The 17,841-nt window shown below is 36.0% G+C and overlaps 1 long non-coding RNA gene across 2 annotated transcripts in view; it reads right to left on the bottom strand.

The window, feature by feature from the left end:
• LOC119619622 (uncharacterized) overlaps positions 1-17,841 on the bottom strand; it is a 29,666-nt gene that overhangs the window by 9,608 nt on the left and 2,217 nt on the right. For both annotated transcript variants that reach the window (XR_005236119.2, XR_012091136.1), the window contains exons 2-3: positions 16,090-16,258; positions 13,152-13,282 (exon numbers count right to left, since the gene is read on the bottom strand). This is a non-coding gene — a long non-coding RNA (uncharacterized lncRNA). The remainder of the gene's footprint in view (positions 1-13,151; positions 13,283-16,089; positions 16,259-17,841) is intronic.

Genomic DNA, 17,841 nt, shown 5'->3' with positions numbered 1-17,841 from the left:
TATATAAAATACTATAAGCATTTTTTTAAAACTCTAATCTGAATCATTTCACTCATATGCAGATCTCCGAAACACATAATAAATCTGAACACATTCAATGCTAGTGAGAGAATTTCTACAAAGCACTTGATGCCCGGTAGATGCTGAGTAAACAGTAGCCAATTTCACTGAGTACCTAGGTGGTACCCAGTATAAAGAAAGTCCTAGAAGTTCACAAGAAATTACAAACCCTGTTTTGTGCACTCTTGAAGTTGACATTCCACTTTGATTGTAACTTAAATACATACAAATTTGAATAGCAACAAAAACCAGAATGTGATTAAGTCTAAAAGTAAATATCCCAACACTAAATGCTGCAGGTATTAGAGGGAAAAAAGGCATTATTTTGAGCTGGGTAATACCTTTTTATATAAACATTATTGAGCTCATGATTGCAATAAGCTATACAAATCTCAATCATCAAAAAATTAATGTTAACAACATGCCTAAAAGGAAGTATGTAAGTACTAAGAAGTTTAATGTTTTAATCTATTTTTATTTTCCTCTTAAGAATAAATAATTTACTGTTAGAAGTTCAATTAAAGAACATGCTGAGAAAGAGTAGGACCTTAGAAAAAAATAAGATTGCCATTCACGGAGGCCCACATACCACATGTACCTCAGAAAATTGCTCACTATCTGGGGTCGCTGGCACACAACCATGTAGGACCAGAAACTGGATCTCACCAATATCTCAGAGTGATAAAACTCAGGAATGCTAATTCATACAAAACAAACCTATATGACAATAATGCTAATGGATTACTTCACACAGATAAATGTAATTGTCAGTCGAATAGGGGCATTGGCCTAAATAGTACAATCTTTTTTTGGACACATGCTTCACGGAAACAAAATTTTCAAAGAAGCTTGGTAAACCTAGGCTCAGAATGGGAAGCAGATGCAGTTAATTTTATTATTTGAATGTTTGATAATAGCAAGTCTAATGGGCTTATGGGTCCATCTCCTTAATAAGGAAGAAGACATGCAATAATGCCATAACTCATGTTGAACTCCTAGAATGTAGCATGGCTCACAGTAAGCATTCAATAATATTTGCTGAAGGAATGAAAGTTCCCCCTGAACACTGCCTGGATAGGTATTGCCAAAGTTTATCTTTTAAAAACATTTTAAATTCATTATTCTAATCAGGACAATTTTCATGATATATTAATACCTTCAATCCCTTATAGTCAAGACTCACTAATTTCAAAGCCAGTTGGTCTTTTTAAAGCAAAGTTTCTCAAACTTAGCACTATTGACATTTTCTACTAAATAATTCTTTGTTATGGCAGGCTGTCTTGTGCCTTGTAGAATGTTTAACTGCATCACTGGCCTGTATGCCCCAATGCCAGTAGCACATACCTACCCTCTCCTGTGTGTCCTGTTAACATTTACCTTTGAAATGCATGATTGTATTTTGTTTCATGATTTTGACATAGTTCACTTCAATAAGACTAAATGAAAATAGGATTGGCTTGGGTAGAGTAGAAGGAGGAATTTGAGAAGGAAGAATGAGTAAGAACATGTAAGTCAATAAAAATATCTTCAGGCATTGCCAAATATCTTCTACGGACAAAATCCACCTTGTTGAGAACCAGTTCTTTAAAGTGATATCTCTGCTCTGATCTTTCAAGTACTAATTTCAGAACTCAACCATCAAAGACAAAGTCCATGAGTTCTTACAGTCATCACTGTTCTTTCTCCTAAGCTCCACTTTAACCCTTATTGTCAAACATTATTGTCAATGTTACCAGATAGATGCTATATTACCAGTAGTAGTCTCAAGGGAAAGAGAAAATAAAATAATTAGGAAAAAGTGCAAGTTTCTCACTTCCAGTCACCCCCACTCAAATACCACCAAGAGTCCTTGGACATACAGTGAAGGCAGGTAGTTATTTTGTGAGTGTGTCTTACCAGCACACTTGGTGACCTTTCATCCGGAGGATAAGCAGCAGCAAAGGAAAGCAAGCAGAAACCAAATTTCGAAAAGAAGCAACATAAAGAATTTTGACTGTATGGCCATTCCTTCATTACAAAGATTGATATGATCAATGGGTTTTCTTTAACACCCATCATGCTTCTCTTACTTACACCACACTCTTCTCCCCAACCCCTTTTCCCATTTAGCATTTTTTTTGAAACAGAGTCTTGCTCTTTTGCCCAAGCTGGGGTGCAGTGGCCTGAACTCGGCTTACTATGGCCTCCGTTTCCCATTCAAGCAATTCTTCTGCCTCAGCCTCCGAGTAGCTGGGATTACAGACATACATCACCATGCCCAGCTAATTTTTTCTATTTTTAGTACAGATGGGGTTTCATTATGTTGGTCAGTCTTCTCTTGAACTCCTGACCTCAAGTGATCTGCCCACCTCGGCCTCCCAAAGTGCTGGGCTTCCAGGCGTAAGCCACCATGCCCGGCCCATTTAATCTTTTTGGTTTTATTGCAGTGAACTATATTTCTTTTCCTTTAGTCTTATTGCAGTGAACTATGTCAAACCCAAGAAACAAAACATAATCATGCATTGCAAAGGTAAATGTTAACAGGAAACACATGGTGCATTTTTCATAGAATTGGTCCTTCTGCCTGAGTCTTTGAGCTGCTCTCTGTGAAAGTATTTAGAAACTTATCTGACCTTGCAACTCTTTTATGATCATAAATTCATTTATTTCTTATTTTTATATTTTATTTTTTCATAAGTTATTGGGGTACAGTGGTATCTGGTGACATGAGTAAGTTCTTTAGTGGTGATTTGTGTGCATATATATACACACACACACACACACATATATATATATATATCTCACACTCTTTTTATCCACTTGTTGATTGATGGACATTTGGTTTGGTTCCATGATTTTGCAATTGTAAATTGTGCTGCTATAAACACGCATGTGCAAGTATCTTTTTCGGAAAATGACTTCTTTTCCTCTGGGTAGAAACCGAGTAGTGGGATTGCTGGATCAAACAGTAGTTCTCCTTTAGGTCTTTAAGGAATCTCCACACTGTTTTTCATAGTTGTTGTACTAGTTTACATTCTCACCAGCAGTATAGCATTCCCTGATCATCGCATCCACACCAACATCTACTGTTTTTTGATTTTTTGATTATGGCCATTCTTGTAGGAGTTAGGTGGTATCGCATCATGGTTTTGATTTGCATTTCCCTGATCATTAGTGACGTTGAGCATTTATTCATGTTTGTTAGCCATTTGTATATCTTCTTTTGAAAATTCTCTATTCATGTCCTTTGCCCACTTTTCGATGGAATTGATTGTTTTTTTCCTTACTGATTGTTTGAGTTCATTGTGGATTCTGGATATTAGTCCTCTGTCAGATGTATAGATTGTGCAGATTTTCTCCCACTCTGTGGGCTGTCTGTTTACTCTGCAGACTGTTCCTTGTGCAATGCAAACGCTCTTTAATTTAATTAAGTCCCAACTATTTATCTTTGTTTTTATTGTATTTGCTTTTGGTTCTTGGTCATGAAATCCTTGCTAAGCCAATGTCTAGAAGGGTTTTTCCAACATTTTCTTCTAGAATTTTTACAGTTTCAGATCTTAGTTTTAAGTCCTTAATCCATCTTGAGTTGAGATTTGCATAAGGTGAGAGATGAGGATCCAGTTTCATTCTCCTACATGTGGCTAACCAATTATCCCAGCACCATTTGTTGAATAGGGTGTGCTTTCCCCACTTTATGTTTTTGTTTGCCTTGTCAAAGATCAGTTGGCTTAAGTATTGGGCTTATTTCTGGGTTCTCTATTCTGTTCCATTGGTCTATGTGCCTATTTTTATACCAGTACCATGCTGTTTTGGTGACCACGGCTTTATAGTATAGTTTGAAATCCAATAGTGTGATGCCTCCACATTTATTCTTTTTGCTTAGTCTTGCTTTGGCTATGTGGGTTCTTTTTTGGTTCCATAGGGATTTTAGAATTGTTTTTTCTAATTCTGTGAATAATGATGGTGGTGGAGATTGCATTAAAATGAATTTGTAGATTGCTTTTGGCAGTATAGCCATTTTCACAATATTGATTCTACCCATCCATGAGAATGGGATGTGTTTCTATTTGTTTGTGTCATCTATGATTTCTTTCAGCAGTGTTTTGTAGTTTTCCTTGTAGAGGTCGTTTGCCTCCTTGGTTAGGTATATTCCTAAGTAATTTTATTTTATTTTATTTTATTTATTTTATTTTTATTTTATTTTATTTTTCAGCTATTGTAAAAGGGGTTGAGTTCTTGATTTGATTCTCTGCTTGGTCACTGTTGGTGTATAGAAGAGCTACTGATTCTTATACATTAATTTTGTATCTGGAAACTTTGCTGAATTCTTTTATCAGTTCTAGGAGCTTTTGGAGGAGTCTTTAGGGTTTTCTAGTATACAATCATATCATCAGCAAACAATAACAGTTTGACTTCCTTTTTACTGATTTGGATGCCGTTTATTTCTTTCTCTTGTCTGATTGCTCTGACTAGGACTTCCAGTACAATGTTGAAGATGAGTGGTGAGAGAACTGGAACTGTCTTGTTCCAGTTCTCAGAGGGAATCTTTCAACTTTTCCCCATTCATTATTATGTTGGTTGTGAGTATGTCATAGATGGCTTTTATTACATTGAGGTATGTCCCTTGTATGCTTATTTTGCTGAGAGTTTTAATCATAAAGGGATGCTGGATTTTGTCAAATGCTTCTTCTGCATCTATTGAGATGATCATGTGATTTTTGCTTTTAATTCTGTTTATGTAGTGTATCACATTTATTGACTCCCATATGTTAAGCTATCCCTGCATCCCTGATATAAAACCCACTTGATCTTGGTGGATTATCTTTTTGATATGTTGTTGGATTCACTTAGCTAGTATTTTGTTAAGGATTTTAGCATCTATGTTCATCAAGGATATTGGTCTGTAATTTTCTATTTTGGTTATGTCTTTTCCTGGTTTTGGTATTAGGGTGATGCTGGCTTCATAGAATGAGTTAGGGAGGGTTCCTTCTTTCTGTATCTTGTGGAATAGTCTCAAAAGGATTGGCACCAATTCTTCTTTCAATGTCTGGTAGAATTCTGCTGTGAATCCATCTAACCCTGGACTTTTTTTGTTGGTAATTTTTAAATTACCATTTCAATCTCACAGCTTGTTATTAGTCTGTTCAGGGTATCTAATTCTTCCTGATTTAAGCTAGGAGGGTTGTATTTTTCCAGGAATTTATCCATCTCTTCTAGGTTTACTAGTTTATCTGCATAAACGTGTTCATAGTAGCCTTGAATGATCTTTTCAGTGGTGCCAGTTGTAATATCTCATGTTGCATTTCTTAATGAGGTTATTTGAATTTTCTGTCTTCTTTTCTTGGTTAATCTTGCTAAGGGTCTATTAATTTTCTCTTTTCAAAGAACCAGCTTTTTGTTTCATTTCTCTTTTGTATTTTTTTGTTATTGTTGTTTCCATTTCATTTAGTTCTGCTCTGATCTTGGTCATCTCCTTTCTTCTGCTGGGTTTGTGTTTGGTTTGTTGTTTCCCTAGTTCCTTGAGATGTGACCTTAGAATGTCATTTATGCTCTTTCAGTTTTTTTGATGTAGGTCTTTAGGGCTATGAACTTTCCTCTTAGCACCACCTTTACTGTATCCCAGAGGTTTTTGATATGTTGTGTCATTATTGTCATTCAGTTTGAATAATTTTTAAATTTCCATCTTGACTTCGTTTTTGACCCAAGGATCATTCAGGAGCAGATTATTTAATGTCCATGTATTTGCATGATTTTGAAGGGTCCTTTTGGAGTTGATTGCCAGTTTTATTCCACTGTGGTCTAAGAAAGTGCTTGATATAATTTCAATTTTCTTAAATTTATTGGGGCTCAGTTTATGGCCTATCATATGGTCTATCTTGGAGAAAGTTCCATGTGCTGTTGAATAGAATGTATATTCTGCAGTTGTTGGATGAAATGTTCTGTATATATCTATAAAGTTCATTTGTTTAAATTCATTGTTTCTTTGATGACTTGCAGACTTGACAACCCGTCAAGTGGAGCACTTAGGCTCCAATGTTAGTACTGAGATGTGAGGTACCGTTGCATTCATTGTACTGTCTATTGCCTGTGTACTTTGGTTTTTCTGTAGTTTGTTTTTGCTTTTTAACTTGTTTTTGTTTTATAGGTCCTGTGCGATTTATGCTTTAAAGAGGTTCTGTTTTGGTGCGTTTCCAAAATTTGTTTCAAGATTTAGAGCTCCTTACCAGTTCTTGTAGTGGTGGTTTGGTAGTGGCAAATTATCTCAGCATTTGTTTATCTGAAAAAAACTGTATCTTTCCTTCATATATGTTGCTTAGTTTCGCTGGATACAAAATTCTTGGCTAATAATTGTTTTGTTTGAGGAAGCTGAAGATAGGGCCCCAATCCCTTCTAGCTTGTAGGGTTTCTGCTGAGAAATCTGCTGTTAATCTGATAGATTTTCCTTTATAGGTTGCCTGGTGCTTATGTCTCACAGCTCTTAAGATTCTTTCCTTCATCTTAACTGTGGATAACCTGATGACAATGTGCCTAGGTGATGATCTTTTTGTGATGAATTTCCCAGATGTTGTTTGTGCTTCTTGTATTTGGATGTCTAGGTCTCTAGCAAGGCTGGGAAAGTTTTTTTGATTATTCCCCCAAATATGTTTTCCAAACCTTTAGATTTATCTTCTTCTTCAGAAACACCGATTATTCTTAAGTTTGGTCATTTAACATAATCCCAGACTTCTTGGAGGCTTTGTTCATATTTTCTTATTATTTTTTCTTTGTCTTTGTTGGATTGGGTTAATTCAAAGACCTTGTCTTCAAGCTCTGAATTTATATCTTCTACTTGTTCAATTCTATTGCTGAGACTTTCCAGAGCATTTTGTATTTCTATAAGTATGTCCAGTGTCTCCTGAAGTTTTGGTTGTTTTATTCTTTAACCTATCTATTTCCTTGAATATTTCTTGTATTATTTTTTGGATTTCCTTACATTGGGCTTCACCTTTCTCTGGTGCCGCCCTGATTAGCTTAATAACTAACCTCCTGAATTATTTTTCAGGTAAATCAGGGATTTCTTGTTGGTTTGGATCCACTGCTGATGAACTGGTTTGATTTGGGGGGGTAGGGGGTGGTGGGTGTTAAAGAGCCTTGTTTTGTTATATTGCCAGAGTTGGTTTTCTGGTTCCTTCTCATTTGGGTAGGCTCTGTCAGTGGGAAGGTCTAGGGTTGAAGGCTGTTGTTCAGATTCTTTTGTCCCACAGGGCGTTCCCTTGATGTAGTGTTCTCCCCCTTTTCCTATGGATGTGGCTTCCTGAGAGCCAAGCTGTAGTGATTGTTACCTCTCTTCTGGGTCTAGCCATCCAGCAAGTCTACCTGCTCCAGGCTGGTACTGGGAAGGGATTGTCTGCACAGAGTCCTATGATGTGAACCATCTGTGGGTCTCTCAGCCATGGATACCAGCACCTTCAGCTTCACCAGTGGGCATGTGTGTTCAGGAGAAGAGGATCTCCCTTTCCCACTTCCGCAGTTGGGGCATTCACAGTATTTGGGGTGTCTGCGCGTACTGCAAGAGCAGTCCGTTCCTTGAGAGGGTCTGTGGGTCCTCTCAGGATTGCTGGTTTGTTCTTGCAGTTAATCTGGAGCTAAAATTCATGATGTGAGCCTCTGCACGCTGCTCTGTCTGTCCAAGTCAGAGCTGCAATCTCCACACCTTCATTTAAATTCAGAAGCTACGCGTCTTCCAACTAGTCTTATCGTGTGTAGACTTGGCCCGCCCGTTCAGGATGTTCCACACTCCGCACCTGGTGTACAAAATGTGTGGCATGTACACGCATGTATTTTAGCAGGATACATAGCTAATAAGCACTGCTAGTCTAGAATATGAATCCGTATGTGTAGTATGAATACAAAGTTAACTGGTAACAGTGAAAAAAAAGAGTTTTTAAAGAGAGGATTTTTGACCAATTGACCCTAAAAACAAATTTATGAAACAACTATAATATGAAAAATATGTATAACTTTTAGGAATTTAAAAAGGCCATAAATTCATATAATCACATTTTTAAAAAATAAAATATCACATATATTAAATACACGAGAAGACAGAAATTAATATTTGTGGGACATCCAGCATATGCCTTGGCACCATGTGCAATAAAGATTATTTTACAGTTGAGGGAACATGGACCCAGACTAAGTAAATTATTGCCTCAGATAGCAAAGATAGTAAATAATACAATAAGAATGTAAACCTCACTTTTTTCCCCAATCTTACGGCACCTCCCACTTAAACAAACTGCATGATTTTTTCTTTGATGTCATAAATACTGTTACACCTAAATTGCTGATATAGCAAACACGATTTTATATATTTAAAAATAAAATATAAACCTTAAAGGTAAATATTCTCAATGTTTTTCAGTTGGTTAAATTTTGTTAAATATAAGATTTTGGTGGTCTTAACAAAAAATTATGTGCAAGAGTGATAAAAGTTGAAAACTTAGCCAGAAATTCTATTTAATCTATGTTAGGAGGATTTAGCTATATAAAGTTAAATAAATCAAATATATGACCAAAACTTAATATTTTGATAAAATAAATGATAAATGAAATATTATGTATAAGATATTAATACAGTTGAGTCATGTTTGAGTCCTATTCAGTGGAATGAAATGTTTTGTTGCATGTGTTCTGCTTGACAAAATGCCTACTTAAATCCCAAGCAAACTCTCTGCCTGTCAGTCAGTCTCAGAAAGTCTCAAGTAATTTCTGTTTTAAATTCAGACATGGTATTTCCACAGCCTTTCTTTATATCTTAGAATTAAATACAACTGCCTTCAGAGTCATTTTTTTCTTTATCCTCAATGTTTTCTTAATTTGTCCTCAAATGACCAGTCAGGAAAATCAGAAAGTTTAATGTGCCAAGAGTCACAAAAATGTCATTCCGATAAGCACTCATGGCAAGGACATGTGTCTAAAAAAAGCCTTGATTTATTTCAGGAGCTTGTTAAAAGGGGTTCATAAGCTAAATTTTTCAGTCAATAAACTCGGTTTCAATATGATATGGGTAATAGGACAACATTAGTCCAAATTTCAGGAATTTTCCACCTCAAATAATTGCCTATAATAAAACTATGAGTTATAATTATTACCATAATCAACCATTCTACAGAAACCACTCTTCTCTGAATACATGCATGTAAAGAAAAATAAAGAGCATGAGTCAGAAATGCAGAGACTCACAGTTTTTTTATTATTGTTCTCTCCATAGCACCCCAGAGAAAAAAAGTCCTGGAGTCTGAACTATGATTAAATGTAATATACTGCATGCCAGTGATTTTGAACATAAGATGCAATTAGTGTGTGATAAGCTACCAATCACCCCAAGGGTCAGTGTTCTCCAGCTGGTGTTATTTTGTTTTGTTTTTAACTTTTTAAAAAGTATTACTATTAAATGCTTAGGACAAAGTATTATTTTTCCCAATAAGAGCAGTGTAAAAACTGTTCTGACCTATGTGATTTACCATAATTAATAAGCCAATTTTAACGAAGAAAAAATTAAAATAAAACCGATTGCTGAAGCAAGATGAGAAAATCTGACAAGATTCTAACAGCTGCCCTGGGTAAAAGACACAGCTAATTAGTCTGGGTAAATCCCCTGTTGTTAATTATTTTAATAATTACCTGATGATAAACACATAACTAAATTAATAATTTTTAAATTATTTAAAAATTTTAAATTAATAATTAAAAATTAATAAACAATTAATTCTAATTAATTTCCCAACTGATTTTCCTCATGTGTCTACATTGTTTAATATTCTACAATTTCTTCACTTACAAAGTAGATATGATATTGATCTTGCTGATTCAGAGAAAAGAATTTAAAGCATGTATTCTGCAACTATAATATGCAAAATAATTGAAAATTAACTTTCTTAAATAGTGTATTAAGCACATGGTTGGTATTTAACAATTATTAGGTATCTTTCTTCTTTTCTTCATTATCGTCTTATTCTCCTTCTTTATTATGGGGAGTGGAAAAAGCACTGAATCAGGAATTGAGGGAATTATTCTAGTGTTGGACTGTCACTGCTAGACATCAGAACAACCTCAGTATCCTCACCATAAAAACAGAGTAATGCCATTTCCCTTTTCTACATCATATAGCTTTGTGACCATGAATGAGATAATAAATGTAAGAAAATTCTCAAGTCGTAATATCCTATATAAAAGTAAGGTGTTATTAGCAGGACTTTAGAGTGAAAGCTAAAGAGATTATTTGGGCCTATTAATAATTTGTCACAGCCTTTATCGTTTACAAGTCTTAGATGACTTTCAGTTTCTAAGGGCTCCAAGTAGCTATTCATGTTTCTCTAACCCCATGAACATATATCACTCAAAAATCACCAAGGGCCTAATTCTTATTTCATAAAAAGGTTGGGGACCCGAAAAAGATAAAAGTCTGGCCTATGTTAATGCCTACATTCAATCATATAATACTGAACACACCAAAGATTTCTAAAATGTATTTCAGAAGAGCAAAATAGCAAAATCAGTTTTCAAGTAGCACAATTAACATAGTCCTTGAGAGTGAGAGACAGACTGTGTCGAACAGTGGGTAGAATAATGATGTCTTCTGTTTATACTTATTCCTGTGAAGTCTTAGTGCCGACATTCTTATTCCAGTTCTCTGAGTTACCAACAAAGGAGGTAAAGCTATGAGCAAACCTTCCATTTAGATAGCATATTCAAAAAACGTAGAAATTAAATAGGCCATGCCAGGAGCCTGTGTATTATTTGTCCCTTTTTTTGAGATGTAAAATGAGTGCCACAACCAAAGTATCTTTCCAAATGATTAAAGACAATTCCTTGAGAGTAAGTAGCCATGCATTATGTAACCTTGCCACTAAGTTAGTGGCAACTGATTGAACCAGAGATTTGGGCATTAATTTCAGAAGAGCTATTTGGAAACTGACAGCAGCATAAGGATGTTCTGGAACCAGAGCTGTGTCGAACTGGGGTACTCTAAGCTAAATAGTGATGAGTCAGCCTAAAAGAAGCTTCCTGAAAATTTGAATTTAAGATATAAAAAGGGAATTGATAGGGCACAAGGACAGTTTAACTTGGTATTTAAGAATGTGGTATGTGAAGTCTTAGTGCCCACATTCTAATCCCAGTTCTCTCAGTGACCAACAAAAAACCTTAAAGCAAGTGAGTGAACCTCTCTGGACTTCATTTTCCTCACCTGTAAAATTAGAAAAATAATAGTATAGGAGGTTGTCATTTAAAAAGGGCAATGGATAATTGTTTGGCATCTAAAATAAATCCACTAAAACAGAGTCCAAAAATTTTGAGCAAATGGTCAAAAGTATGATTATGACTTTATCTTAAAAATAGAATTATAAAAATAAGTATCTTAAAATATTACTAATATTTCTATTATAGCTTTCAGTATATACCAAGTATTAGAATGAACAAAGTGTCAAGTCATGGAGTTAGGAGGACAAAACAAAATGCTAGGATAATACAGTTCACGTTGCATTTCACATTTTTAAAAACATATTCCAAGACTTCTAAAATTATTCCAAGACTTTACTACTCAAATCTTTCTTTTTTAGCATGTTTATTATGTTGTGATCCATGTCAATTTTATCTTCTCCAATTGTTAACTGGCCACACTCCCAAATTCTCACTTACCAATGGCTTTTCTGTTGACAACTTCATTAAATTCTACATCTTTTGCAAATTTTACAATTATGCTTTGAATTACATTTACGTTGTATATGAGTGGTTGTTAATCACCAAGACTAATAATAAATGGGGAGGAGCTTTTGGGTGGGAAATATATCGTTTTCTGTTCATTCATGAATATTTTCTTATTGTGATGGCTTTGGGGCTCCCTGCACACTCATTGTGGGGACTAAGGTAATGAATGGTCAGAAAAGAAAGACACCCTGTACCCTGTGAGAATAAAAATGATATTTTGTTTGGCACACAGTAAGCCTCTAATGGTTTCTTATTTTTTAAAATAAATGGCAATAAGCAGAAGCCACTGGCAGAAACAAGGAGAGAAGGAAGGAGTAACGAACTGGTGATGGAACAGGAAGAAATCAACCGAGGGAAGCAAAGAGCTGCTGAGTCACAAGTCTGACAGGCAACTAGAATCAGCCCGGGCTCCCCAGAGCTGCTGCTCATCCTGAACGCTGCCGGCTTGCTCAGAATTTCCTGGCTGTCCTTTCAGACCTCGTGTGCATCGTGACAATACGCCACTCTCACCTAAGGAAATCTAAGGATGTCGCTACCCTGAAATAGCCAAATACTCCGGTTGAATCTATTTATTAAAGCTTAGTCAACCAGATTTGTTTCTAAGGAGACACTGACAAGAAAAAAAAATAAAAAACAGAAAACATTATTTTCCCTGCATAAAAGAGCCCTTTTCTTTTTAGGTCTTCCTGAGTCTCAAAACTGTTCTCTTCCTTGAGTTTCAACAAATCCCAAAGGACACTTTCTTCACCTTTCACATAAAAGAAAACAATTCCTTAATAATATATTAAGTGTATTATTAGCAATTTACAATTCACAAAGCATTGTATATCACATTTACAAATGGAGGGTTTAAATATAACAAACCCTGTATAAATAATGTAGAAGTGTTCATTTTTAATAAGATCCCTAGTTAACTAATCAATCCCTTATTTCACATTTTTCACTACTAAATGAGAATCCAATTCCAGTTTTACCTTTCTAGGAATATTTGTATGTCAACTAAAGTTGTGAGCGTGTGTTTGTTTGGAGACAGGGTCTCGCTCTGTCACCCAGGCTGAAGTCCTATGGCACTATGGCAGCTCACTGCGGCCTCGACCTCATAGGCTTAAATGAACCTCCCACCTCAGCCCCCTGAGTAGCTGGGACTACAGGCACACACCACCACGCCTAGCTAATTTTTGTATTTTTGGAGAGAGAGGGTTTCTTCATGTTGCCCAGGTTAGTTGTGCTTAAAAACTCTTCAGTCACACATACATGAAGAGTCTCTTGGTTTATTTCATAAATTACTAGTATCATCTATAAGTTTTTCATTCACTAATTCAGTATTTTATTCAACAATTACATATTGAGCAGACACTTACCATGTACTCAGTAATACATTAGGGACTGGATCTCAGTAGCTTAACTTTCAGGGCCAGACTTTTGGAGACCATCATGACACAGCCAGGATAGCCATGAGGAGACCTGTTGATGGCAACCCAAGAGGGGCTTCCTATAGAAATATTAAATGCATGTGACTAAATTCTATAGTAGAAAAATTACAGACTTGGAATTCAAATCCCACCTCTGCCACTGCCTTGCTTGCTATTGATTTGGGGCAGTGGTTTCACCTCCCCAAACACCTATAAAATGGGAACAACAGCACCTATCTCTTTGTGGCACAAGGATAGGACATAATGATAATATATGTGAAGTGTCTGGTCAGTGAACATCTAATAAGTGTTCAATAACAAACAACTGCTGTTCTTATGAAAGGGGGTAGCCTTTTTTCTAAGGGAGGTTCTTGGAAATCCCAATATTATGTATTATCAACATTATTATTTTTAGATGGGAAAAACTTAAGCACAGAGAAGCTAAACCATTTATTCATGTAACACATTTTTTAGCACTATGGGGGGTACTAATCTCCACAAACACAGGATTCAGAGGATAGAGTTTGAACCCAGCACACTCACTGTCTCACAGAGGAGACACAGGAAAGTGTTAAGTGCCCCAGAAAGGGAAGAACAGGTTTGTGGGAAAACACAGAGAATTAGCTCATTCAGAATGCAGGGTAGAGTGGGTGGCAAGGAGGCCCCCCAGAGAGGAAGTCCTAGTTGAGCTGGAAAGGAAGCATCCTGACCAAAGCCTGGCCTTGAAACCAAATTGCTGTCTCCAAGACCAGTGAACTTCCTACTATACCAATGCCTCTTTAATTAAATTCAATTAAGTGTTTTCTTAGCACCTGCTCTATGGAAAAGTCTGTCCTAGATGGAAACAAAGGTGAATCATTATAGTTCTTATCTCTTGAAAGCAAAGGCAAATAAGACAGGCATTCAGATAACCAACTCAAAACATAAGAGACAAAGGAGAGTTTCATATTAAAAATCAGGTACTGGGCATCCTACTTCGGCTTTCACCTATTCTCACACTTTCAGTCTAGATGCTAATCGAGACTAGCAGTCTGATTTCTCACAGCCCACGTGATAACGGGTCACTAGCCACAAAGGTGAATTCCACCACGTCACTATCATCCGTGCTGTTCCGGACAAAGCTGAATGGATATTATTCACCACCTTGTCTGTGAATTGTAATACAATTTATTTAATTTAAGATTAACAGAAATTGAAAGGAGCTTCTTTTATCACTTGTAGGTGAATTTTATTTTTCACTGTAAACAATGTTTCTGCTTATTTTACTATGTTTACTGGTGAAACCTACTTGAACATATTTTATTTGAGGTCTCTACAAATTTATCTGTAGTTTTTCTTTTTTTTTTTTTTCTTTTTTTTTTTTTTTGAGACAGGTTCTCATTCTGTCACCCAGGCTGGACTGGAGGGCAGTGGCACAATGTCTGCTCACTGCAACCTCTGCCTCCTGAGTTCAAGCGATTCTCCCACCTCAGCCTTCCAAGTGTCTAGGACTACAGGTGCATGCTGCCATGCCCATCTAATTTTTGTATTTTTGGTAGAGATAGGGTTTCACCATATTGGCCAGGCTGATCTCAAACTCCTGACCACAAGTGATCCTCCTGCCTCAGCCTCCCAAAGTGCTGAGATCATAAGCATGAGCCACCATGCCCGCCCTTTAGTTTTCTTCTGAATGCTTTCTTCCTCAGATTTGGGTATCAGAATTATGCTTGCCTCAAAAAATAATTGGGAAACCTCCTCTCACTCTGAGCTTTAGAGCAATATAAGAATTATCTGGTTCTTAGAAATCCATTTGACCCAGCAATCCTATTACTGGTTATATACCCAAAGGATTACAAATCATCCTACTATAAAGACACATGCACACGTATGTTTATTGCAGCACTATTTACAATAGCAAAGACTTGGAACCAACCCAAATGTCCATCAATGATAGACTGGATAAAGAAAATATAGCACATATACACCGTGGAATACTATGCAGCCATAACAAAGGGTGAGTTCATGTCCTTTGAAGGGACATGGATGAAGCTGGAAGCCATCATTCTCAGCAAACTCACACAGGAACAGAAAACCAAACACCACCTGTTGTCACTCAGAAGTGGGAATTGAACAATGACACAGGGAAGGGAACAACACACACTAGGGCCTGTCAGGGGGTTGGGAGACAAGGGGAGGGAAAGCATTAGGACAAATACCTAATGCATGTGGGGCTTAAAACCTAGATGATGGGTTGATAGGTGCATGTATACCTATGTAACAAACCTGCACATTCTGCACATGTATCCCAGAACTTAAAGCAAAATTTAAAAATAATTTAAAAATTTTAAAAATTATCTGGTTCTTAATGGCTTTATACAGTGCATCTAACAAAATCCACTGAACGCTGTTTTCTCTACTCTCTAACAGCCGCACTCAGTGGTCAGCACAGACTCATCTTTAGAACCCTTCTTAATACAGCACTCCTCAAAACCACGGATTAGTGACTAGCATGGATTAGTTAATTTATTTTCAATCTTTCTGCTCTATTATGAAATTAACTTAAGACTTGGATTATTTTCTGTGTATATCTTTGAACACATCCCATAGATTTTCATATATGATTATTTCACTTTTAATAATTTCTAAATAGCCTTTGAGTTTTATTTTTATTTTATTTTCTCCTCAACTTATTAGTTCTTTATTTAGTACACTATCCATATAAAGTAATACCTAAGGAAATATATGATATGGGTCACTAGTAAAGTTTCCAAAATAATATAATTTAACCCTCACCTCTTGCCCTCAGTACATCCCCGTTTAAACCTCTGTTGCTCCAAAATGAAAACTCTTTCAGGATAAGTTGAAGAAATTACCCACTTACTTGCTTCTGAAGAGGCTCCCTACTTACCTGCTATACAAGTCTGATTAGTTTGGTTTCAGTGTGGTTCCCTGTGTTTCACGCACTCCAGAAGTTCTACATTTCTTATATGTCAATGGCATAAAGTTACCCTTTTCTGTCTTTCCCAGTAGTCATAGAGCAGTTTTCTTTTTTTTACAATTTTTATGATTTCAATGGACTGTAAGAGGGGGAGGCAGAGGAGGAGAGGTAAGTACATAAGCTCCAGATAAAAACCTAAAAGCAGAAATCCACAATGTGTTTTTCTTTTGAGTCCTTATCACTGACTCTACTCTTAAGGTTTTCCTATTTGTTTTCCTCTTCTTGAACCTGGGTACATTGTCTAAACTGATAATTTTTCGTATTATATAACTGCTATGATAGATTTCAACATTTGAATCCAAATAATGCAATAGTACATTATTATAAGTACAGAAATTCAGAGCTTAAATGTAGTAAAAGTATGAAGAAAGTTGTTTTCTATAACTATGAAAGATTTAAAACCATTAGGGAATGTTCTGTCCTCTAAAGTCTGTATTGTGTTAGGTCTCAGTCCATTTGCCTGACAGAAGATACAAAGAGATAACTAACCTATTATATAATGGTTGAAAATGGAAATTCTTTAAAAATCTCAGAAATAAGCTACTTTTATATTAGATTTTATTCATTATTAAATTAATTAAGATGTATAGCTTTATTCAAATATATATTACAAAAGATCATAAAATGAGAATAATAATGTCATCTGATTTTTAAATCCTGTGGAGTATTTTTAAATGTTCTTACTAGAGGAAAGATGAGATCATATACCTGTTAATAATGCTTAAATGAGTAGCCTATATATCACTGCCTTGTCAATTTTCCCCTTGATTTGAATCTCCGTTAAGTAGTTTTGCAAACGTGTTCCATTTACAACAGGTAAGAACCATACTTTTAAAAAAAAGTTCTACCTTAAATTGCAAATAGAAAAAAACTAATGAGAAAAAATAGAAAATTAATTTGTAAGCAATGCAAAATTCAGTGTTAATATGGAAACCTTATAAAGTTACAAACAGAATTTAATTATAGAAATCATGAACATATGAACCTCTGAACCAAGTAACACTGATACAGAGAGCAGACTCCCTGGAAAAGTAATCATTCATTCATACTTCCGTAACCAAGTATCCTAATTTTTCTAAGAAAAAAAGAAACAGTTACTATTTTTTAACTATTTTCTCTTTTCTCCATTTCTCCCTATCTCCCACTTTCCATTTAGCCTTTTAGAAATGCAAAGATAACCTTTTACCTTCCCTTCACCAGACACTCCCTACAGGGCAAGTTGATCTAACTATGTGCTTGGAAGCTCCAGAACAGAACTCTCACCCACCAGTAGGAAGGTTGCCTCGAGAGATAATAGTCTATTTACACCCCAAAGTCCTGCTACAAAACTCTCTCTCACCTGGAGAGTTTGTGGCCACTTTACAACCTATTTCTGCCCATGAAGACAGCAACTTGACTGCCCAGTAGATAAGGCACCAAGCTGGCACATGGAGTCCCCACCTGTTTACTACTACTGCTGTGTGCCATTCATGATAGACCCCCTTTAAAAGCACCCACTTTCTGCTTCAAAGGCAAAGTAGTACCCTTAAGGCAGGAAGCCTGTACTTCTTCCCTGAGCTAGCTTTGGAATAAAAAGTGACCTTCTTCATACCAGACCTCCCTCTTGTTAATTGGACTCTGCAAGCAGTGAGCAACTGAACCTGAGTTTGTAACACTGTCATC

This window comes from Chlorocebus sabaeus, chromosome 25 (assembly GCF_047675955.1).
Source record: "Chlorocebus sabaeus isolate Y175 chromosome 25, mChlSab1.0.hap1, whole genome shotgun sequence".
NCBI lineage: Eukaryota > Metazoa > Chordata > Mammalia > Primates > Cercopithecidae > Chlorocebus > Chlorocebus sabaeus.
Note: the sequence above shows the minus strand (reverse complement) of the source record. Positions and strands in the feature narration are given on the sequence as shown.